Consider the following 25,591-nt stretch of genomic DNA (forward strand, 5'->3'; position numbering starts at 1 on the left):
ACAGGTGTGAGTCACTGCACCCACCCAGAGTGTTTTTCTTAGTGTTAAGTAAAACCTCCACTCTTTAATTTCCATTCACTTGTCCTAATTCTATTGTCTGGGGGTCAATAATTAATCTAGTTTCTTTCTGGTGTCTGGATGGTCGAAGATGTCACTCATGATCTCCCTGAACTTTCACCTTGTCTGGCTAAGATCTCGCTGTTCTTCTGGCCTTTCCTCTTAGAAAGAAAGCTTCTTAGGCTTGCCACCATCCTGGCCTCCCTTCCTCCTTCAGTACCTTCAATAACTTCCTTTGATCTCTGGCAAAGCCTGGCTCCCAAGTGGGCCCTGTCCCTAGACAGAATCTGGCCTGCATTAGAAACCAGTACTCAGCAGGCTGGTGTTTTCCTAGCTGTCCTGAAATGTCAGTTTAATCAGGCATTGGTACAGGAGAGGAATAGTCTTTGCTCCTGGGGCCTGTGGCTGGAGACTCCCTGCTGCCCAAAACACACAGTGCCTGGGAGGCCAGGCCAACCAGTCACCACTGCTGCTCTCGGCCACCCCTGCCCACTGCTCTCTGTCCAAGAGTGCAGAGCTAGACCTGTATTTTCCCACAAGGCCACAGCTCTGCAGCAGCGGCAGCAACCATCAGCTCTATCTGGTTTCAAGACAATTTCATCACCTCTAATGTAGACTCTACACCCCTTAAGCAATTCCTCTCCATTCTCCCCATCCCCCAATCCCTGCAACCATGAATCTGTGTTCTGTCTCTATGGATTTGCCTATTCTGGACATTTCACACACTACGTGACCTTTTGTGTCTGGTTTCTATCACTACGAGGTTCATCTACCTCAAAGCATCTGTTTCTTCCCCAGGCCTAGTTAGTCATGCTGGTCCTGGCCAGCGGTTGGTCCCTTCCTCTACGTTCTGGCCAGGGTGACCTTAAAAATTGTCACTGGGTCTGGATGTTGGGGTTCAGCAAACGTGGGTCACTGCCAGGAGAACCAGGCCCTGAATCCATCTTTCAATTCTGGTTGAGGAAGATGGATGGGGAGGGATTTTCTGAGCCTGGATTCTTTCTTCAACCCTTGGTCACTCAGAGCTGGGGTATGGGTGAGGCCCTCTAAGAGAGTGATGTGGGGTGAAGCCCTCCCTGGCCTTCTGACTCAACCTCCCAGCAGGTGGAACCCAACCTTGGTTGTTCCAGCTGGGACAGCAAAGGCCCCTCGCCCCTCTACTCCCCACACGCTTCCTTGCTTTCCAACATCCAAGAGGAACTGACCCATCAGAAAAGGGATCAGGGGCCCGGGGGCTGCAGCCAGCTCTGGAGGTGGCTGGGACCCTCCTGGGCAGTGCTGAGGGCTTCGCAGGAAGGAGATGGCTGGAGCCTGCTCAGGCTTTCTGCAGTCTCTGGGTGATCAGAGAGGACACAGAGGGAGGGAGAGTGGGAAGCAGGAGAGAAAAGCGGGCACCACTGGTTGTCTCCCCTTTGCCTTCCTCTCAGACATGGACCTCTGCAGAGTTTTTTTCCACCCTTTGTTTTTCTCTCCTTCTCATTTCTCCCTTTGTCTCTGCTTGTCTCCCCCGAGTGGCTCCATCTCACTCAAAGTAAAAGCCAAAGGGCTTACAAAGCTGAAAAAGCTTGACTGGTCTGCTTCCTCTCCGTCTTCTCTCTGACTTCATCTTCTTACTGTTTCTTGAACACTGCAGGCCAGCTGCCACCGCAGGATCTTTGCCTCTCCTCTCCCCATTCTTTGCCCAGATGTTGGCATACCGCCTCCTAACCACCTTTACTTAGACAACACCTCCTCTGACACTCGGCCTTAAATTCCAACTCTTCATCTTGCTTTTTCTTGCTTTTTTTCTTAGCATTAATCACTAGCTGGTGTGTGTGTGTGTGTTTGTGTGTGTGTGTGTACTGTTATTTATCTTATTTTCTGTCTTTCCATTCAACCAGAATGGAACTCCCATAATTGTGTCTGTTTGGTCTGCTACTGTGCACCCAGAGCTTGGCACATAGTGAGTGCTTGATGAATATTTATTGAATGGATGCATGGACGCCCGACATTCATGCCCAGGGGACCTGCAGCCTTGATGCTGGTGCCATCCTAGGCCCGAGTATGGAGGTAAGCCCGAATATGGACATACGGCTACCTTCCTTAACCCCAGCATCGCTGGCTTCAATGCAGGTATAGCCAGAGCCTGCTCCAGCTTGGCCAGGCGTCTGGCCAGACAGGTCTGGGGAGGAAGGCAGATGTCTGACTGTAGGCTTGAATTTAACCCAGACTTCGCTAAATACAGAAAACGTTGTGTGACTTGCACAGGTGAAACTTGGAGGTCTGTAAATCCAGTTGCTCTGGTTTTCTATGTGGACAACTCAGGGGGAGCATTTTCCTGGGCAGCATGTGCTGGTTGACCTGAAATTATTCTGGGTGTTTCATTCCTCTGATCAGATGTAGCAGGGAATAGACTGAGGTTTGGGAGATTTTCCTGAATTCTGATATCTGACAAATGTGATGAATAGTGTTCAACAAACACGAAGGAGATCCTTTATCGTGGAGTGGGAGAGTAGGAACCTGGGGCACTCCCATTTAGGTTTGGGTGTGGATTATAGGAGGGAGGGTAGTCCTAGTCCAGGAAAGCAGGCTGTGTCCCTAGTGTATTATGAAGTTGTCAGCTGTGTGTATCTATGGCTGTGTATATTTCTGTGTGTGTCTCTGTGTATTTGTGTGTTTGTATGTCCGTGTGTGTGTCTTTGTGTGCATATCTTCATGTCTCTGTGTGTTGAAGAAATGGGGATCTGAGGGGCAGTTCTGGGTTCTTTGTCCATGGCGTTCGAGACGATCTCTGGTGTGCATGGTGTTTTAGTGGCAATATAGCTTTCTGAGATGTCAGCATAATTGCTTTCTGTTCTTCTGTTTTATTTCTCTAATAGTGGTTTTCAACGCTAGCTGCACATCAGCCCCATCTGGAGAGTTTTATAAAATACTGGTGTGTAGGTATCACAGCACACCAGTTAAATCAGTCTCTGGATGTGGGACCAGGGCGCTGGTGTGTTTCTGAAGCTTGACAGGTGCCTCTAATTGCAACCACTGTAAGGCGTGTTCTGAGACCCTTGAGTGAGGATTAGGGGGAACCACACTAAACTTGAGGCCTGGAGATTTTGGTACTGGCCTTGAACAGGTCAGTTTGTCTTTCTGGTCCCTCAATTTTTTTTTTCTTTGGTAAGATGCGGATAATTGCACCTTTCTGCCTGCCTCCTGGCCGTGGCTGTGAGGTTAAATGTGTGACAGGGCTTTGTGCATTCTGGAAGGATACAAGAATGCAAGAAAATATTATTAGCATTATTTGTGTTAGCCCTTTGTAGAGACCCCAAAAATGGGACCAGAGGTGGGTGTACAATTACAGTAAGATCCTAGTGAAAGAAAAGCCGAGGGGCACATCCTGCTACTCTGATTTAGTTTTCCCAAGACCAGCGGAAGACAGAAACGCCTATGCTTGTAATTCCAGAAGCTGACACTAGGTGGTGCCCAATTCACGGCATGGATGGCAAAGATCTCATTTGACAACAATTTCCTGTTCCCTTTGGTTAAAATAGTTTGGCGGGGCTCAGTGGCTCGCTCTTGTCTGTCCCCAGCTGTATACAAGGAGGATCTCTTGAGCCCTGGAGTTTGAAGCTGCAGTGAGCTATGATCATGCCAGTGCATTCCAGCTTGGGCAGCAGAGTGAGACATGGTATTTAAACAAATAAAAGCAAAATAATTTACTAAGATAACCATTTAGATATTAAGGTGACTGTGCAGCCAGATGGTGGTTTTCATTCTGCCCAAGGTCCCTTCCTATGTTCCTTCTCTCTTGATTTTTCTGGCCTTTGTAGTAAAAATCCTTCTTGGGCATGAAGTTGGGCCTGCCCACACAGATTTCCGAGCAACATCAAAAAGCTTTGGTTGCTGGCAGTGAACCAGGGAGGAGGCCTATCTGGCTCCTCTGCAGACTTAATTAGCTCTTGAGCTGCTCTTTCTGTCAATCTGGCCTTCTCCGCTCCTCCCTCCCCCTTGCTTTTCAGGAGAGAATCTCATTTTCTGCTCCCAGGGGCTCATTCTTTGCAAGCCGCTTTAGCTTTCTTTCCTCTCTGTGATCAGGAAAGCGGGATGTAGATGTCAAGGAGGGTAATTGTAAAAGCTGACTGACGCTTTTTCTTTGTGCAATTAGGGAAGCGTGACTTTGGCAACTAAGCCAAATCATTCATTCCCGTGCCTTTGAAACTCACCCTTGGGTACAAGTTATTTTGCATAAAATTCCTCAATATTTTCGTAGCACCAACCCAGGGACTGCTACCCAGTTTTATTCTAAGAGTCTAGGTCGTTGGTTTGCTTTTTTCTTCTCTTTTTCTAAATGTTTGGAAACACATCTGAAATACACAGTTGCCAATGTTATGGGTCAGTTGGTATAAATACAAACAAACTTTTTGGAACAATGCACATGAAACGATGAACAATGCACATGAAACGATGAACAATGAATGCCTCTGGGGATGAGACTGGATGTTTGAGCTGGTTGATGTTCTCCCATAAAATCTTCTCAAAGCAGAGAGCTTGGGGCACCTTAGCTGACTCAATACCATCTTATCTTCACTCCCTCAGGCCTTAGAGAAAAGAATTAGAAGCAGGGGACTTCGCTCACCCTATGGCCATGCAAGCAGACCGGGTCCCCAGCTATCGTTTGTTGTTTGTTGTAACTTTATGGAAATATAGAGAGTGGGTTTTCCAGGTGACTTGTTCAGAAACCAAGGAAGGAGGCCCCTGGGCAAATTGCTGGATGCCAGATGCTGTCAAAGCGAAGTCCTCATGGGCCCCAGTGGGAAGAAGAGCTTGTGTAGTGACCCAGTGTAGACAGGACCCCATGAAGCTTCTGGACTCTAGAACAAGACCCTTGACTGCCATCTTTTGTCAGGTCCTCTTCGCCCTTTCCCTCTACCCTCACTTCTTCCCAGCTGCATACCCTTCCTCTTCTTGAGCAAATTCTGTGGGATCTTCACCCAGCTCCCTGTCAATCCATTCTCATAACACCTGCCTTTCTCTCCTTCTTTCTGGAGTCTCCTTTTCCATTTCTGAGAAATTCCTCCTTTCTGCAGAGGCAAGTCTTTCTACCTCTCTCTCTTTTTTTTTTTTTTTTTTTTTTTTTGAGACGGAGTCTTGCTCTGTCGCCCAGGCTGGAGTGCAGTGGCACAATATCGGCTCATGGCAACCTCCGCCTCCTGGATTCAAGTGATTCTCCTGCCTCAGCCTCCCGAGTAGCTGGGACTACAGGCACATACCATCATGCCCAACTAAGTTTTTTTTGTGTGTGTGTTTTTAGTAGAGACAGAGTTTCACCGTGTTAGCCAGGATGGTCTTGATCTCCTGACCTCGTGATCCACCAGCCTCGGCCTCCCAAGGTGCTGGGATTACAGGCATAAGCCACCGCGCCCAGCCTCTTTCTTTTTCTTGAGACAGGGTCTCGCTCTGTCACCCAGGCTGGAATGCAGTGGTGCAATCACTGTTCACTGCAACCTAGAACTCCTGGGCTCAAGAACTTCTCCTGCTTCAGCCTCCCGAGTAGCTGAGAATACAGGTGCACACGGTCACGCCTGGCTTTGTTCTTTCATTGTAGACTATGGTGGCCCCTTAGACCTGATCTGAAAACACCAAAGACCAGATCTTTCTTCTTTAAGGCAGGCAGGTCTTAATCTCACAACCGTTTAAGTTTCAGATTGCAATGGTCTGATAGTCTACTTCTATGTGTTTAAATAAAAGCAAATCTGAATAAAACCCAAGTTTTGGCCAGGTGCGGTGGCTCATGCCTGTAATCCCAGCACTTTGGGAGGCTGAGGCAGGTGGATCATCTGAGGTCAGGAGTTCGAGACCAGCCTGGCCAACATGGTGAAACCCTGTCTCTACTAAAAAATACAAAAAAATTAGCTGGGTGTGGTGGCAGGTGCCTGTAATCCCAGCTACTCGGAAGGCTGAGTCAGGAGAATCGCTTGAACCCAAGATGTGGAGGTTGCAGTGAGCCAACATTGTGCCACTGCACTCCAGCCTGGGTGACAAGAGTGAAACTCTGTATCAACAACAACAACAACAAACCAAACCAAACCAAAATAAAAAACAAACAAACAAAAAAACCTAAGTTTTAAATCAAGGCGTATTTGCTCTTCTTTTTGTTCCAGCCATAGTGAGCAACTTTCTGGAGCAGGCGTGGCCCACCCCATTTCTAGGACTTTGCACTTGCTATTCCTGCTGCTGGGAACACCCTTCCCATCATTGTCTCTTCATTTTCCCCACTGTTTCCTTTTTATAGGGTTCCTTTTGGTCATTGCTTCATCCTGTAAATGCATAATTCTCGAAGTATTTTGTTAGCACATGCCAGACTTTTATTCAACTCATGAGTGAGGTGTGGTGAGCTGTTACAGTAATGGTCCTCAGTTTATCCACACCTCCCTGTGTCTACAGCTTCCCACCCTGCTTGCCCATATGGCTTGCCTTGACCCATGGGACATGACAAATAAAATATGGGCCGACACTCAAAAAGTACTTGCATGTTGTTGCTTACTCTTGCTCTTGTTCTTGGAACCCAGCAAGTAGCACATGAAAACCACAGGCCTGCCTGCCAGATGGTGAGAGACACAGGGACTCATTGTCCCTTATATGGGCGAGAGCATTTTAGACCACCAAGTTTCTAAGTGTCCTGCCAGCTAAGTATAGATGTGTAAACAGCCCAGCAGACATTAACCACCTCAACCAGAAGAACTTCCCAGCACACAAAATCATCAATAAAGAGAGGCTTCTTGTTTTAAGCCACTCAGTTTTGGAATACTTTGTTACACAGCTGCGGCTGACTGATACATGAGAGAATCAGCAGAAAAAAAAAAAAAAAGAAAAACAACAAACTAGTTCATTGAAGATATGAGGAACTGGGATTTATACAGTGAAAGGAAAAAAGAATGCTGAAATAAGACGGCAAAATTCAGTGTTAAACTGGTTAATACCTAACCAGGCAATACAAAGTAACCTTTGGAGTTATCTCAAAGACTCAGAGATGGTGGCATTTAGGAAATGAAAGAAAACTTTTATCTCTAATGAGCGTCAAGGAGTCAGGCTTTTCAGAAGGGCTGGCTTGCCAAACACAAAACACAATGAGCATTTAAAGAAAAAAAAAAACTGCAAAATGACCAACGTATAAAGTTTACATTAACCTTTTCATGGTGAAAAACATATTTCTCATATCATCCTCATAATCCCAAAGGTCACAGCAAATCTTCAGATATCAGCATCGCAAAATTCAAGGAAAAGATGATTTTGTTAAAGAGTCTAGGTTTGTGGGAAACAGTCAAGGTTTTGTGATGCAGGTGACCTGAGACAGGCAGGGAGATCTCGTTATTTTTGCTTAATTTTTTTTTCTAGCTGGAGTAGATAAAGAATGCAATGATAGCAGTAAGCTGAGATCATGCCACTGCCCTCCAGCCTGGGTGACAGAGCGAGACTCTGCCTCAAAAAAAAAAAAAAAAAAAAAAAAAGAGAATGCAATGATACTGGAATTAGAAAGTCTCAGCGTCAGTTTTTATCTTTACACTTCTTTCTTGGACAGAAAAAAAAAAAGGCCTTTATCAATTTTATACAAGTTAACTTTTTACTTTATGTCTAGGCCCTTACCAAGAATGTATCAAATAAAGGTACATTGCATAAAAGATAGATGACCCTCAGGTGGGATTTTTAGAAAATGCTTGCCAGGCATGGTGGCTCACGCCTGTAATCCCAGCACTCTGGGAGGCCGAGGCGGGCGGATCACCTGAGGTCAGGAGTTCCAGACCAGCCCGGCCAACATGGTGAAACTCCGTCTCCACTAAATATATGAAAATTAGCCTGGCACGGTGGTGGGTGCCTGTAATCCCAGCTACGTGGGAGGCTGAGGCAGGAGAGTCGCTTGAACCTGGGAGGTGGAGGTTGCAGTGAGCCGAGGTCGCACCATTGCGATCTAGCTTGAACAACAAGATCGAAACTCTGTCTCAAAATTAATAAATAATTAATTAATAAAATAGAATGCTCTAGCGTGGATTGTTGGTCACACAATCTTTTTTTTTTTTTTTTTCTTATTTCTAAGTTGTGGACCATTTTCCTAAACAAATCTTTCCCTGATCACAAGCCCAAGATAAGTGCTGCTCCTTTTGGCTGCCACAGCGTCTGAGCCTATTTGTCACAGTCTCTTTTAATCCTGTGGATACCTGTTTGTTTGTGAAGTCTCCTCCTTCAGACTATGCCCTCCTTGAAGTTGGCGATGTATGTTATACACCTTTGGATCCCCAAAGTTTAGCAGAGTGCCTTGTACAAACATTTGTTGAATGATTATATCAATTTATTTTTTCCGCATACCACCAAGGACAGTGTTTCCCCTACTTGGCAGCACCAGAATTTCCAGGAGTTTCTTGTTAATCAGCTTCCCAGTGACTCCAAAACAGTGACGTGCTGGAGGCGGCTGGCACTGGCTGTTGAGAGCTGTTTCTGAGCATTTTCTGCCAACTCTGTGTCCAATAAGAACACATTGGTAGTTTGAAATCGAGCACGGTGGGAGTATTTACACCACGGTATCAGCAGATGTTACAAATCAGGAACTTTTTTTTTTTTTTTTTTTTTTTAGATGGAGTCTGGCATTGTTGCCCAGGCTGGAGTATAGTGGTGCGATTTCGGCTCAGCACAACCTCCACCTCCCAGGTTCAAGCGATTCTCTTGCCTCAGTCTCCCAAGTAGCTGGGACTACAGGCCCGTGCCACCATGCCCAGTGAATTTTTTTGTATTTTTAGTACAGACAGGTTTCACTATGTTGGCCAGGCTCGTCTGGAACTCCTGACCTCAGGTGATCTGCCCACCTTGGCCTCCCAAAGTGCTGGGATTACAGGCATGAGCCACTGCACCCGGCATGGGCTTTTGTTTTTGAGAGCCTGTTAACTTGCTCGCCACCACGTCTACTCATCTCTGGTCCAAAGACTAATGGCAGAGAATTGTTGACTGAGGGTGAGGTTGGCAAACTATGCCTGCTTTTGTACTGCCCATGAGATAAGAATAGATTTTAACATTTTTAAAAAGATTGTGAAAGAGGAAGAAGGAGAAAGAGAAAAGAACAAGGAGAAGAAAGATGGGGTGGAGGAGGAGAAGAAGAGAATGAGGAAGAGGACAAGGAGAAAAAGGAAGTAGTGATAGAGACTGTATGTGGCCTGCACAGCTTAAAATGTTTAATATGCAGCTTTTTATGGAAAAGTTTTGCTGACCTCTGACCTAGGGAAGCTCCTTAAATCTGACTGCCTAGTAAAATCACCTTGGAGAGCTTTTTTTTTTTTTTTTTTTTCTTGAGACGGAGTCTCGCTCTATCATCCAGACTGGAGTGCAGTGGTGCGACCTCAGCTCACTGCAACCTCCGCCTCCTGGGTTCAAGTGATTCTCCTCTCTCAGCCTCCCAAGTAGCTGGGATTATAGGCACCCACCACCATGCCTGGCTAATTTTTGTATTTTTAGTAGAGATAGGGTTTCACCGTGTTGGCCAGGCTGGTCTCGAACTCCTGATCTCAGGTGATCCACCCGCTTGGCCTTCCAAAGTGCTGAGATTACAGGTATGAACCACTGCGCCCAGCCTCAGCTTGGCTGTTTGAAGAACTCATTTGGATGCCGCATTCCACATTAAGGTGGATTTCTAAATCCTGCTATCCTTATGCTGTCTGAAGAGGATGCTGACTTAGCTCACTGTCCCACCACACTCACTGCAGGTCCTGCTTCACCAGAAGAATTTTTTTGAACGTGTGCAGACTGAGGATACAGGAGAGAAGGGGAGGCTGGGGACAGTAACCTGCTCCAGATCTCCATATGGAAAGCACTGGAGGCTGGAAAAGTTGACAGTGAGGAACTGGAAACTGCATTTGACATTGGGCATGCCTGTTGTCAATATTAAAGAATGAATGAAGGGATGAGATTGTGGGAGGCTCCTAGTCCCCTAATCCCCCTTAGCACCCGATAGAGGGATTTGAAAATGAAGTGTGAGACAGGTTTACAAACAGACTGTGTAAATAGATGGGAGACAAAGCATATTTCAAAGACAGTTCGCTGTGACCCACGTGTAGAGACCCTTTTGCAGAGTTCAGGAAATACAAAATCTAAACAACTTGAATTTTTAATTTGTTTTATTTTAAAAATGAACATCAAATAAAGTTGACATTCTTTCAGAGGATGTATAGTTCTATGACTTGTAATCCATGCATAGATATGTTTAAACACCACTATAATCAGCATGCGGAGAAGTTCCATCACCCCAAAAACCTCTCCCCTGCTATTCCTTTGTGATCATATCCACACCCCAACCCTCAGCCCCAGGAAGCATGGAGAGGTTCTGCATCATCATAGACTTGTCTTTTCAAACATGTTCTGTAATCGTACGGTATGAAACTGACTTCTTTCGCTCATCTTAGCACCTTTGAGATTCATCCAGGTTGTTGCAAGTATCAAGAACTCATTGATTTTCCTTGCTGAGTAGTATTTCATGGTATGGATGTACCACGGTGTATTTATTGATTCACAACTGAAGGACATTGGATTGTTTTCAGTTTGCGGCAATTGTGAGCAGAACTGCTATAAACATTGGTGTTTTTGTGTGGACATAACTTTTCATTTGTCTGGGGTGTATGTGCAGGACTGGAAGTCCTGGGTCATCTGGTAAGGAATATGTCTGTTTAACTTTATAAAAAGTTGTCAAACTGGTTTCCAGAGTGGCTGTACCATTTTCTGTTTCCACCAGTAGTGAATGAGAATTCTGGTTACTCAACACTGGATCACACGTCTTGCTAGTATTTTCTATTTTAGTTATTTTAACAAGCATGGAATGGTATCTCAGAGTGGCTTTTATTTGCATTTCTCTAATGGCAAATGATGTTAAACATATTCACCTTCCATATGGTGCATTTTGTTAAAAGGTCTGTTCAACTCTTTTGCCCATTTTAAACTTGTTTTGTTGTTGTTGTCATTGTTTTCTTATTAATGAATGCTGAGAGTTCTTTCTTTATTTTTTTGCTTTTATTTTTTTGAGATAGAGTTTCACTCTTGTTGCCCAGGCTGGAGTGCAATGGTGCAATCTCAGCTCACTGCAAACTTTGCCTCCTGGGTTCAAGTGATTCTCCTGCTTCAGCCTCCTGAGTAGCTGGGATTACAGGCATCCACCACCATGTCTGGCTAATTTTTTGTATTTTTGGTAGAGACGGGGTTTCTCCATGTTTTAATTTTGATGAAGCCCAATCTATCAAATTTTAAAAATGGATCATTCTTTCAGTGCCATGTCTAAGAATTTTGTTCTAACGCAGCTTTGCATTCCTATGATAAACTGCACCTGGTCATAGTGGATTATTCTTATGAATGTTGGATTCAATTCGTTAATATTTATATTGAGGATGTTTGCACCTGTGTTCATGAATGCTATTGATCTGTGGTTCTATTACTTTTTTATGCTGTTTTTGTCTGGCATTTTTATCCAGATATGGATTTTTCTTATGTATATTGGATTCAATTTGTTAATATTTTAGTGATCGTTTTTGCATCTGTGCTCATGAATGTTATTGGTCTGTGGTTTTTATTATGCTGTTTTTGTCTGGTATTGGTATAAGGTATGGCATTGGTATCTTTTTATGTTGGTCTCATAAAAAGATTTGGGAATGTTTTTTCCTTTGTCTTTTCTGGAAGAGGTGTAAAATTTGTAGTATTCTTTAAATGTTTGATAGAATTTGCCTGTAAAAATCTAGGCGTAAGGATTTCTTCTTTTTTTTTTTTTGAGACTGAATCTTGCTCTGTCACCCAGGCTGGAGTGCAGTGGCACAATCTCAGCTCACTGCAACCTCCACCTCCTGGGTTCAAGCAATTCTCTTGCTTCAGCCTCCCAAGTAGCTGGGATTACAGGCGCCTGCCACCATGCCCAGCTAATTGTTTTTATTTTTACTAGGGACGGGGCTTCACCATCTTGGCCAGGATAGTCTCGATCTCTTGACCTCCTGATCCTCCCACCTCGGCCTCCCAAAGTGCTGGGATTACAGGCGTGAGCCACCACAGCTGACCCAGGATTTCCTTTTAAAGCGGTTTTTAGCCACAAATTTAATTAAAAAAAAAAAAAAAGATGATTCACATAATCTATTTAAACTTGGATGAGTTGTGGTCACTTTTGGCTTTTAAGGAGTTAGTTCATTTCCTCTAAATTATCAAATTGATGTCCATAGAGTTCTTCACAGTATTTCATATTATCTTACTACTTTTTCAGGTATGCAGGATCTGTAGTGATATCCCCTCTTTCATTCCTTTTTTTTTTTTTTTTTTTTTTTTTTTTTGAGACGGAGTCTCACGCTGTTGCCCAGGCTGGAGTGCAGTGGCGCGATCTCGGCTCACTGCAAGCTCCGCCTCCCGGGTTCCCGCCATTCTCCTGCCTCAGCCTCCCGAGTAGCTGGGACTACAGGCGCCCGCCACCGCGCCCGGCTAAATTTTTTTGTATTTTTTTTTTAGTAGAGACGGGGTTTCACTGTGGTCTCGATCTCCTGACCTTGTGATCCGCCCACCTCGGCCTCCCAAAGTGCTGGGATTACAGGCTTGAGCCACCGCGCCCGGCCTACATTCCTTTTTTGTTGTTTTTTTTTGAAACACGGTGTTGTCCTGCCACCCAAGCTCGAGTGCAGTGGCGTGATTATAATCCACTGAAGCCTAGGCCTCCTCGGCTCAAGTGATCCTTCTCCCACCTCAGCCACCCAAGCAGCTGAGACTAGAGGTGCATGCAACCAGGCCTGGCTAATTTGTGTATTTTTTTGTAGAGATGGGTTTTTACCATGTTGCCCACGTTGGGCTCAAACTCCTCAGCTCCAGTGATCTACCCACTTCAGCCTCCCAAAGTGCTGGAATTACAGGTGTGAGCCGCCACTGTGCCCAGTCTTCTCTTTCTTTTCTTTTTTTTTGAGACGGAGTCTCACTCTGTCCCACAGGCTGGAGTACAGCGGCAGGATGCCGGCTCACTACAACCTCTGCCTCTGAGGTTCAAACAAATTTTCCACCTCAGCCTCCAGAGTAGCTGGGATTGCAGGCACCCGCCACCATGCCCAGCAAATTTTTTGTATTTTTGATAATAACATGTTTCACTATGTTAGCCAGGCTGGTCTCGAACTCCTGGCCTCAGGTGATCCACCCACCTTGGCCTCCCAAATTGCTGGGATTACAGGCGTGAGCCACCGTGCCCAGCTAGAGTTTTATATAGAGGGAATCACACAGTATGTATTCTTTTGCATCTGATGCCTTTTGCTCAGCGTTATTACTTGTTGGTGCCTGTAGCCATACTTCATTTCTTTTTATTGCTGTGTTGTATTCCATTGTACAGATATAAAACAATCTTTATATCTATTCACTTGTTGATGGATTGATGGACATTTGAGTTGTTTTCAATTTTTAGCTATTACAAATAAATTTGCTCTAAATATGGTGAACAAGTTTTTGTATGGATGTGTACTTTCTTTTCCCTTGTATATTTCTTTCCCTTGGGTAAATATTAACATGTAGGACTGGAATGGCTGGATTACATGGTACATACTTGTGTAACTTAAGGAACTGCCGAACCCCTTTCCAAAGTAATTGTACCATGATATAGCCTCCTCAGTAATGCATGAAAGCACTAGTCATTCCACATCCTTGGACATCTTTCAGTGTGCTTATTTCTCTTGCATATTTTCTTTTTGGTTAAGTGTCTGTCTTTTACTTATTTTCAGTTGCTCACTTTTTTCTTGTTACACTTTGAGAATATTTTATATATTCTAGACACAAGTCCTTTATCAGACATGTAATTTGCACAATTTTCTCTCTGTACCTTGTCTTTTTAATTCTCTTAACAGAGACACTTTAAATGCAATTTTAATTTTGATGAAGTCAAATTCATCATTTTTTTCTCTTATGGATTATGCTTTGGATGGCATATTCAACCACTTTTTGTCTAACCCCAGTTCACAAAGATTTTCTGCTATTCTTTTAGAAGTTTCATATTTTTGGTTTTACATTTAGGTGTGTGATTCATTTTGAGTTGATTTTTGTATTTGGTGTTAGGTATAAATCAAAGTTTGCTTTTAAAAATGTAGATATCGGCCGGGGGCGGTGGCTAACGCCTGTAATCCCATCACTTTGGGAGGCCGAGGCGGGTGGATCACGAGGTCAGGAGATCAAGACCATCCTAGCTAACACGGTGAAACCCCGTCTCTACTAAAATTACAAAAAATTAGCCGGGCGTCGTGGCGGGCGCCTGTAGTCCCAGCTACTCGGGAGGCTGAGGCAGGAGAATGGAGTGAACCCGGGAGGCGGAGCTTGCAGTGAGACGAGATCGTGCCACCGCACTCCAGCCTGGGCAACAGAGCGAGACTCCGTCTCAAAAAAAAAAAAAAAATTGTAGATATCTACTTATTTCAATATCAATTACTGAAAGGACTATCTTTTTGGACTGAATTACTTTTGCATCTTTGTAAAAAATCAGTTTTCCAAATATGTGTAGATCTATTGTTGGACTGTTTATTCTGTCAAATTAATCTAATTTTCTTTCTTAATGCCAATATCATATGATCCTGTTTAATACAGCTTTATAATGAGTCATGAAATCAGGTAGTACTAGTTTTTGTATTTCCATGTGAATTTTAGAATGAACTTGTCAATTTCTTTAAAAAACCCTGCTGAGATTTTTATTGGAATTGTTTGAATCTATATATCAATTTGGAGAGAATTACATCTTAAAAATATTAAATCTTCTGACACATGAATATCCTATATCTCTGCATTTATTTAGATTTTCTTTAACTTCTCTCAGCACTGTTTTATAGTTTTCAGTGTAAAGAACTTTTCTTTTTCAGAAGTCTTTAAACTGCAAATTCAATTTATTTAATACATAGAGAGCTATTCTGGTATCAATTATCAATAGTTACTATCGTCAATAGATAACCATCAATAGTTAGTTACTATTATTGACAGTTGCTATTGATAGTTACCTATTTCTTCCTGAATAAGCATTTATAGTTTGTGTTTTCCAGATAATTTGTCTATTTCATTTAATTTGTCGAATGTATTGGCATGAAATTATTCATAATATTCATTTAGTATCTTTTACTATTCGCAGAATCTTCAGTATGTCACCTTTCTCATTTTTAATATTGGTAATTTGTGTCTCCTTTTCTTTCTAATCAGTTTGGCTAGTGGTTTACAAATTTTACTTATCAAAGAACCAGCTTTGGGTTTCACTGATTTCTTCTATTTTTTTTTTAATTGACTATTTTATTGGTCTTTGCTCTGATCTGATTTCCATGCTTCTGTTTCATTTGGGTTTCTTTTGCACTAATTTTGCTGATTTTTTAAAAGATGGAATTCTAGGTTGTTGCTTCAAGAAATTATTTTCTAAATAAGCATTTCAAACTATAAATTCCCTCTAAGTATTGCTTTAGCTGCATCCCACAACTTTTGATTAGCTATGTATCATTTTTATTTAATTCAAAATACTTTCCAATTCCTCTAATTTCTTATTTATTTCTTCTTTGACTCATGAATTCATAAAAGTGTGTTATTTAGTTTTCACTTAGATATAGAAGGGTTTATGCATATATTATAAGTACCACAATATACTATTCTTATTTTTGTTTAAACATCTACTTATCTTTTAAAAGGATTTAAATAATAAGGAAAAATCTTATATATTTACCCAAGAAGTTACCCTTTGGCTATTCTTCATTACTTTGTGTTCATCTGTATCTCTATCTGTAATTTTACTTCTGCCAGAGGAAATTCCTTTATTATTTTCTGTAGTGTGGGGCCGCTGGTGATGAATTGTTCTAGTTTTTGAATATCTGAGAAATCTTTATTTTGCCTTTGGTTTTGGAAAATATTTTTGCTGGGTAAAGAAATTTTGGTTGTCATTTTTTTCCCCAGTACTTTAAAGATAATTGCTACATTGTCTTCTTGTTGACATTGTTTTTGATGAGAAATACATTGCCATTCTTATCTGTGTTCCTCTGTAGCATGTCTTTCTCTCTTTCTCGGATGCTTTCAAGTTTCTCCCTTTATTTGTTTTGGACAATTTCATTATGATGTACCTTAGTATAGTTTGCTTCAAGTTCTTGTGGTTGATTTTCCTTCTCATTATGGGTCACATGTTCTTGCTTCTTTGCATGCCTGGTAATCTTTTTTTGGGTGCCAGACATTGTGAATTTACCTTGTTTAGTAATGCTAGGTATTTTTGTGTTTCTATAAACATTTTGGAGCTTTGTCCTGGGACACAGTTAAATTACTTGGAAATAGTTTAATCCTTTGGGTGGGGAGTTGTTTTTAGACTTGTTATGCAACACTAGAGTAGCATTTAGTCTAAGGGTAATTATTCTGCACTACTAAGTACTGAGTACTTCACTTAATGTATAAATCACACGGATTTTTATAGTGTTTTGTTGGACCAGGCATCCTTCCGACTCCTGCTGAACACCTTCCACTCTCCCCTCCAATCGTTTCCATGGTTCTTTTCCCAGCCTTGGATAGTTTCCTCACACGCACATGCCAGTCATTACTCTGCTGAATAGTCTTTTGGGATTCTCTGCAGATTTCTGTCTGTGCAGCTCTCTCCTCCTATCTGACACTTTGCCCTTCAGACCATAGCTGACTTTTTCTCTCTGGACTATCACTTCCTTCTTAACTTGAGGAGTCTTCCAGCCTCCATCTATGTTCCCCTTCCTTGTACCATGGTCTGGAAACTCTCTAATGCTGTAAGCTGGGGCAATGGTTGGGCTAATCTCTTTTTTCCCCATCTTTCGTTTATCATTCTATTTCATTGCCTGATGTCCACTTTTTTTTTTTTTTTTTGAGACAGAGTTTCACTCTTGTTGCCCAGGCTGGAGTGCAATGGCGTGATCTCGGCTCACTGCAACCTCCACCTCCTAGGTTCAAGTGATTCTCCTGCCTCAGCCTCCTGAGTAGCTGGAATAACAGGCATGTGCCACCATACCCAGCTAATTTTGTATTTTTAGTAGAGATGGGGTTTCTCCATGTTGGTCAGGCTGGTCTTAAACTCCCAACCTCAGGTGATCTGCCTGCCTTGGCCTCCCAAAGTGCTGGGATTACAGGCTTGAGCCACTGCGCCTGGCCTCCACACTCTTGTAAACTATCATTTTATATGTCTTGTTTGTTAATTTACTTTTTGTTATTTCAGGCAGGAGCATAAATCTAGTCCTTGTTATTTCATCTTAGCCAGAAGTGGATCTTTAGGGTCTGATCATAATTCAGAAGTTCTGGAGTTGCTCTATATAAGAATCATTTGATGAAGCTTATTAAAATGCAGATGCTCCCACACAGAAATACGGTGTCTGGAGAGGGAGAAAATAATCTGCATTTCAGTGAGGTACTCTGACCACAATTTCAGAAGTGCTGACTTCAGACATCCTTCCATCTTTGACCTACAACTGTAGTCTTCTTTATAGATTTCAAAGTGCTCTGGAGTCGGATTGAGTGGTTCCAGTTCCATCTCTACTTGTCACTACTGTAATCTCTCATCTATCATAAAAAGATAACCCAGAGAAGTTAAGAAATTTATCTGAGATTACAGTTGGTGACAAGTAAGGTTACGATAAAGAAGAAATTACGTTGGCACATGGTAAGCCCTCAGTAGAGGTTAGTTATTATTGTATGTATTGTATCACTTGAGAGTTCTAAGAGCCCATTTTACAGATGAAATTGGAGTCTTGGAGGAAGGTATAGTGACAAGTTCATTTGGCCAGCAGGTTACAGAACTGAAACAGAAACCCGGGTCTGACTTCTAGTACAAAGCATTTTCTTTCCTCAGTTGACTCTGATATCAAGGTGGAGGGTTACCAGCAAGGGGAGAGGAACCACAGGGGTGTGTGTGTGTGTATGTATGTGTGTGTGTTTGCATTAATGAGGGGAAACTGCGTTACACTTTGCAAGAGGGACACATCAGTTATTATCTTTTAACTTTGTGGAGATCTCCTCCAAACTATGGGGTTTTATGTTATGCTAAGTCCTCACTACACTCCAAATTAAATCCCCTGTTGCTGGAGTCCCACTGATGCCTCTTACATGCCTCTTATTCTGCCTTCAACATTTAGGAAATTGGAAGTATGTGTATGTATGGAGGGAGGGTAGGACTCTGGATTTATGATCTGGTTCCTTTGCCACGTCCCTCTGTTTGACCCCCAGTCCTATCTGCTCTAGTACGGCACATTCAGAAGCTCTTCAAGTGTAAAGCTATTTATAATACAGAGTAGGATCTATTTATAGATAAGGTAAGTTACAGTCACACAACCCTGAGCCACTCAACTTACCTGTTTGGTTCAGGTTTGAAGCATTTAACTTCCCATTTCAAACAATCCACCTCTTTAATTACCCTTTCGTGCTTTTACCCTTTAATTCCATCTCTAGACCTTCTCTGAGTTGAGTTCTCTTTTTAAGCCTCTTTGGCTTATGGGGAAAATGGTTTTTTTTTTTTTCCTTTTTCCTTTAATATAGGGTCTACCAAGCCCATTTCAAAAGTTATGCATAAAAAGCATGAAGACTTTCACCATGTAAGGTAGATCAAGAAGTTGGAATGAAGGACAGTACAAATACCAGCCTTATGCCTGGAATGTAGGACTACATTAATTAATAAGTTTTGAACTAATCAGGGCTCTTTCCAGTTTGAATCACTTGCAATATAGGACGTGGGAGGAGTGATTTGTAGGTACGTGTTCCCTCGCTATGGCAGCTGGTCTAAGTTCACCTGCATAATTGACCCCTGAGAATTGGCTTTTATGAACTCTAAGAAATAGCAATGACAAATGATTTTATCTCTGGAGCCAATTTCTTTCTTTTTTTTTTTTTGAAACAGAGTTTTGCTCTTGTTGCCCGGGCTGGAGTACAATGATGCGATCTCAGCTCATGGCAACCTTCGCCTCCTGGGTTCAAGCGATTCTCCTGCCTCAGCTTTCCTGAGTAGCTGGGATTACAGACATGGGCCACCACACCTGGCTAAGTTTGTATTTTTAGTAGAGACGGAGTTTCTCCATGTTGGTCTGGCTGGTCTCGAACTCCTGACCTCAGGTGATCCACCTGCCTCGGCCTCCCAGTGCTGGGATTACAGGCATGAGCCATCGTGCCTGGCCTCTGGAGCCAATTTCAATGGCCTGGTGGTGGCTTCTGCAGTCATGGATGGAGACCATGCTGGTGCCCAGAAGTACAGTTATAAGATCCTATGTTGACGCCTTACATTGGCATTGGAGTGTGTGGAAGTGGCTCTGGTTCATGGACCAGGTGTTTGCCCTCCTTGTTACAGAGTTGGTTTCCCTGAGCTCCCCATGCTCCACCCTGTGTGTTTGCTGAAATGCAGTAAGCAGGGCAAGAGGAAGGAGAAGTTTGGAATGAGCAAAGCTTCACCCAAGCCTTCCCAGCAGGGCAATCAAGAGCCACAACCCATGTTGTTCCATACTTATATGTTTCCAAAGCTTTGTATGACTGTTATTACCCAGCAGACATCTCACAGCCATCCTCTGGAGTCTATAGTTCTGGCATCAATGTTCCCATTCCATAGAAGAGGTACACGGAGGCTGCCCAGGCACACAGCCTCATTTCCCTCTTGTGCTGACCAGGTGCTCTGGCTTAGTGGTAGAGGGGGTCCTTGTTTCACCACCAAACTTTTGCTTTCGCTCAGAGAGACAGAATGGAATGGCAGAAAGAGCAGTAGGTCAGGAGCCAGAAAGTGTGGGTTCCGGTCCAGGCCCTGTGGCCTCGGGTGAGTCATTTTACACCCCAGAGTCATTGTACATCTCAGCTTTCTCACATGAAGCTTGCATAAGAGTGGTGCCTCCGCTCGGCGCTGTGGCTCACGCTTGTAATCCCAGCACTTTGGGAGGCCGAAGTGGGTGGATCACCTGAGGTCAGGAGTTCAAGACCAGCCTGACCAGCATGATGAAACCCCTCCTCTACCAAAATTACAAAAATTAGCTGGGCGTGGTGGCAGGTGCCTGTAATCCCAGCTACTCGAGAGGCTGAGGCAGGAGAATTGCTTGAATCCGGGAGGTGGAGGTTACGGTGAGCCGAGATCACGCCACTGCACTCCAGCCTGGGTGACAGAGCGAGACTCTGTCTCAAAAACAAAACAAAACAAAACAAAATAAAGAGTAGTGCCTCTTGATCTGGAGCCCTGATTAATTTGAAACTTATTCATCAAGAGCCTCCCAGTCTATGACACAGAATTGCTGCCAGCCATGAGAATTCCTTCTTAGCTATGCTGTGTGGTTGTCTGGGGTCCACATCTTTGGGCTGGAGGAAAGTTAAACCCACAGGTAGAACGATGTCATTATACTTGAAGATCTGAGGACGTTTAAAACACAGTGAACAAGCACAAGTGTATAATGGAGTAAAAGGTGACATTCATACACACTTTAATGATAAAAATAAGCTTTCAAGATATTCCTTGTTCGAGGCCGGCCTCTCCCAGCTCCATCCCTAGGTCTTGATTCTTCTCTCCTCTGTCGTTAACATGTGTTGGTTGACAAGTATCCCAAGCAAGGAGAGGGCAGGCCCCTCCCGCTGGAAGCAGGGGCAAAGCCTTCGTCATGGGAGGGGAAGAGGGATCCTGAGCATGTGGTCTCCATCGCTCCATCTGCCTCCCAGCTCCACTCTGCCATGAATTCCTGTGTGAGCTGGGCCCTGGGGGTGGACATGGGAAATATAATTTTTTAGCACTTGCATTATACTGCGGCCCAAGTAGCATGACTCTGAGATTGCTGTGACAGAGGGGATCACTTGGGCACAGGTAGAACGATGCCATTATACTTGAAGATCTGAGGACATTTAAAACACAGTGAGCAAGCACAAGCGTATAATGGAGTAAAAGGTAAAAGGTAAGGTGCCTCCCTACTCTGCCACACTGGCATTTTCTGGTGGATGTAATGGTGAAGAGTGAAGCCCTATTTTGCAGGAGGTGGAGGTGGGGTCTAGTAGGGGCTGCCAGGTTGAGAAAGACTGAGCAGCCGGGAACAGGCAAAGCAGCAGCCAGCCCACAGACCGCACTGAGTTAGTACTGGCTGTGTTTGTGAGCCCACATGAGATGCCATTTGGAGATTCCCAGAGAAGGGAAGGGGTGGCGTTTATGAAAGGGGACAAAGTCCTGAGTAGCTGAGGGTTGGGGAGAGTGACAAGAGCCAATAGGCGTTTAAGTGATTGCCTCTTTTGCTACCTCTGTTCACACAGGCCTTTGAGATCTAGATCTCTGGTTTCGTTGGTTCTTCCCAGATCCCCAGGGTTTATGGAAATTGCAATGGATAGTTTTAAATGTTTCAAAAACGCTAATGGAAATCATAATACATCAGTTTGATGCTTTTTGTATACCCAGGTATGGGGTTATGGATATGTTTGATTAATAAATCATGGGGAAATGAATTAATTATTCCTTAATGATTACAGTTGGCAGACAACTTATGTCAAGACAAGGGAGACAGGAGATAAAACTATAAAGGAGGGTTTTGATATTGACTAGATTTGGAAATGACACAGCACCAGAGCCACCCCAGTCTAGAGCTGCCCTAGGCTGGTGGGACCAATGGCACAGCGAGAGCCATGGAGGGAAAAGCAGATGTCACAGTCATTTGTCCCCATGTGTGACTCAGGAAGTCTTTAGGCCAGTGACAAGAGGTGTTATTTGAGAGAGCCCGCATTAGGAGAATCCATCTCTCTCTCCTGAGCCACTATGACCAGGCAGAAATTTGAAAACAAGGAGAAAACGTAGCCTTAAGGGGAGCAGGATGCTTGCTTAAAGAAATACAGTTGTTCTGCCCAGCAGTCCTCAAACCGTAGCTGGCATCAGAATCACTGGGAAGCCTTTTTTTTTTTTTTTTTTTTTTTGAGACGGAGTCTTGCTCTGTCGCCCAGGCTGGAGTGCAGTGGCCGGATCTCAGCTCATTGCAAGCTCCGCCTCCCGGGTTTACGCCATTCTCCTGCCTCAGCCTCCCGAGTAGCTGGGACTACAGGCGCCCGCCACCCCGCCCGGCTAGTTTTTTGTATTTTTTAGTAGAGACGGGGTTTCACTGTGTTAGCCAGGATGGTCTCGATCTTCTGACCTCGTGATCCGCCCGTCTCGGCCTCCCAAAGTGCTGGGATTACAGGCTTGAGCCACCGTGCCCGGCCTTTTTTTTTTTTTTTTTTTTTTGAGAAGGTGTCTCACTCTGTCACCCCGGCTGGAGTGCAGTGGTGCGATCTCGGCTCACTGCAACCTCTGTCTCCCGGGTTCAAGCGATTCTCCTGCCTCAGCCTCCCGAGTAACTGGGATTACAGGCATGCACCACCACACCCAGCTAATTTTTTGTATTTTTAGTAGAAGTGGGGTTTAACCATGTTAGCCAGGATGGTCTCAATCTCCTGACCTCGTGATCTGCCCATGTCAGCCTCCCAAAGTGCTGGGATTACCGGCATGAACCACCGCGCCCGGCCGGGAAGACTTCTTAAAATGCAGACACAGGGACCCGTCCCAGAGTTTGTGATTAAGTAGGTCTGAGGTGAGACTGAAAGTGTGTATGTCTCACAAGGTCCCAGGGGCTGCTGCCGTGGCTGGTCCACTGGAAACACACCTTTTCCCATTTACTCCCATCTCACTTTCTCTCTTTCATGGCTTTGCCACCACTGTTCTCCATCCCAGCCTTCTTTCAATCCTCCCTTCATCAATGTCATTCCCTCAATACCTTTGACGCTTCCCCCACCCGACCCAGACCCCTCTCCTTCCTCTTCCCTCCTTTTTTGTACACCAGGCCCAGCAAGCTCCCCCATCCCACGTGACTTTTCTCCCAAACAAAGGGGAACTCGATTTTCTTGAAAATTGAAATGTGAAAGAGATGGGAGGAGAAATGAGTTCACCCCCCTAGCTGGTGAGGACACCCATTGCAGGTGACTTAAGACGGTATGAGCTGGACAGGACTTGAGATTCTTCACAGCTGATAGAGCTGCTTGGGGCTAGTGCAGTCTGGGAGGACTCCAAGTGACAAGGTTTGTTTTCCTGTGCCCAAAGAGAAGATGGACAAGAGGGGTTTACCCAGAGGGCAGCCCTCAGGCAGGCACAAGTTCAGCATCAAAAACCCTGTAAGGTGAAGTTCTAAGACCTGAGCGGGCATCAGAATCCCCTGGAGGGCTTGTTGAATACCCATGGCTGACCCCCACCCCCGGGGCTGCTCCTTTAGCAGGTCCAGGATAAAGTTAGGATGACCTGCCAGCCTGGCTTGCCCAGGACTGATCAGGGTTCTCAGGATGTGGAATTTTCAGTACTGACACCAAGAAAGCCCTGGGGAGACTGGGATGAGTTGGTTACCCTACCGAGTGCTAAAGTCTTTGCATTTCTAACAAGCTCCTAAGGGAGACTGAGGCTACTGGTCCAGGGACAGCGCTTTGAGAATCACTGCTCTGTTGTTCACAGGGAGCTACAGAGGCCTAGCATTAGGTTGTAGCCTTGGACTCTTCTTTAGAGTGAGAGGTTCTGGGCAGGGGTCAGAGTTCAGATTCTGAATAGCTGCAGCTAGGGAGGTAGATGTGAACTTGGGAAAGGAGGGCCACAGAGTCCCAGATTGATGCGGGGTGGAGGGGATTAGTCAGAAAGATGGAGTCAGGGGCGAGAGGACATCCAACCTGAGGCTGTGTGTGTTGGGTATATGCCCAACACACAAAAAAAGCGTTGGTGGAGGGCCTCTGTCCTTTTCACCGTGGGATAAGCCTGTGGCTTTGGCTGGAAGTGAAGTAGGTGAAATTGGTAGGAGTTGTTCTCGAGGGCTGGGGCTGGTGCAGGAGCAGCCAGTTTGAAGAAAGAGAAACAAGAAAGGAAAGGAAAGAAAGAGATAATAGTAAACTGGGTGCCTACACTTGGAAAGCAGAGCTGGGCCACATTTGGCATTTAAGGTGTTAACTTATAAAATAGTGTGTAGAAATGGCATGCAAATAATGGCTTGGGGGATTTGGGTACACACAGACCAGTGCAGTATGGGGTGTGGCAGAGATGTCTGATGGCAGGGTGGCCCCAGTGGGAATCTGCACCTTACTTCTCTCTTCCTTTTCTAAAAGTTACCATCGTCAAATGCTAAGGAACCTTCCACGTTCCGGTTGAGTCAGTCTTTGGGACCCAGGCTGGAATGAGGTCTGAGGTGACCATCTGTTGAATAAAGGAATGCATGGAAGCCTGCGACCATGTGGCTGCTGTAAAGTCAGAGGCACCTGCTCCTGGCCATTCCCTTTGTTTAGTCCTTGGATCTGTGCATAGCACTGGCTCACACAGCAAAGCTTTGGGCATTCCCAGGTTCATATTCAGCTTCTGGTTTCTGAGCCTTTCTTCCCAATACCCGATAAGGGGTGGGTTTTTTCGTCATCCTTGTTTTCCTGGCTAGCACCTATTCCCCTTGTGTGCCTGCCCTACCAAGTAACTTCTGGGAGTCTTGGAAGAACTGATTCAGCTCTTAAGCAAGTTCAGTCAGCTATTAGTTGGCGCCTATTGTTTTATTTTTCTGCCAGATTATTACTGTGTCTACCAGGAACAAACACAAGTGTATGTTGGATGCCTTCAAGTGCTGAGATGATATCCCAGTATCGTATAGAGTATGTTTCGCCCACCCCAGTTCAGTCTATGCCTTCTTGCAGCCCTTTTTCCCTGAGAACAAACATAGCTGGAAGGTAAAGGAAGCTGAACATACCTGTGTGAGGTTTCTGCTACTAGGCCAGACTCCCTGTACCCTTAGGGTTTGTTTTTACCCAGGAGGCTCTTCGATCCTTTATGCAAATACATTTCTGAGCCTGCCTCAACGGTGATGGTCAGCTTGTGATCCAGCCAGGATAAGCTCCCCTTCCTCCACCGTACTGTAATTTCACTGAGAGATGAGTAATTTCAGTCTGAGGGGCTTCGAGGCTACTGACTGGGGGGTGGGCTGCCCTTCCACCTATTGTGACCGCCTTCCCCTGGTTTCGTGGGTCCTGTGGTCCTGCAATAAGCCATGGCGATGAGGTTGTGAGAAATGTGGACTTGATCATTATGGCAGACCTTACTTTAAATAGCTTTGAAAATACCAGGTTTATAGCCCTAGAATCAGGAGGAGATGGCCTAAGATGTACAGCTCTACATTTTGATTTCTTTTCTCTCTTTTTTTTTTTGAGATGGAGTTTTGCTGTTGGAGTGCAATGGCACGATCTCGGCTCACCGCAACCTCCACCTCCTGGGTTCAAGCGATTCTCCTGCCTCAACCTCCTGAGTAGCTGGGATTACAGGCATGAGCCACTATACCTGGCTAATTTTGTATTTTTAGTAGAGAAGGGGTTTCACCATGTTGGTCAGGCTGGTCTCGAACTCCCGACCTCAGGAGTTCTCCTGACCGAACTCCTGACCACCTGCCTAGGCCTCTCAAGGTGCTGGGATTACAGGCGTGAGGCATGATACCTTCTAAGGTATTTGCCAATTTAGGAGGCCGCAGAAGTCCTAAAGACCGGTGCTGAATCACTTGTGATTGTAATGTCATTATTATTACCTCCTAATACGAGAGGGCTACCTATA

At 44.4% G+C, this 25,591-nt stretch overlaps 1 long non-coding RNA gene across 5 annotated transcripts in view; it reads left to right on the plus strand.

Annotated features, from left to right (window-relative positions):
• Positions 1 to 25,591, plus strand: part of LOC105473565 (uncharacterized) — a 316,160-nt gene that overhangs the window by 35,731 nt on the left and 254,838 nt on the right. The window lies entirely within an intron of this gene.

This window comes from Macaca nemestrina, chromosome 17, assembly GCF_043159975.1.
Source record: "Macaca nemestrina isolate mMacNem1 chromosome 17, mMacNem.hap1, whole genome shotgun sequence".
NCBI classification, from domain to species: Eukaryota; Metazoa; Chordata; class Mammalia; order Primates; family Cercopithecidae; genus Macaca; species Macaca nemestrina.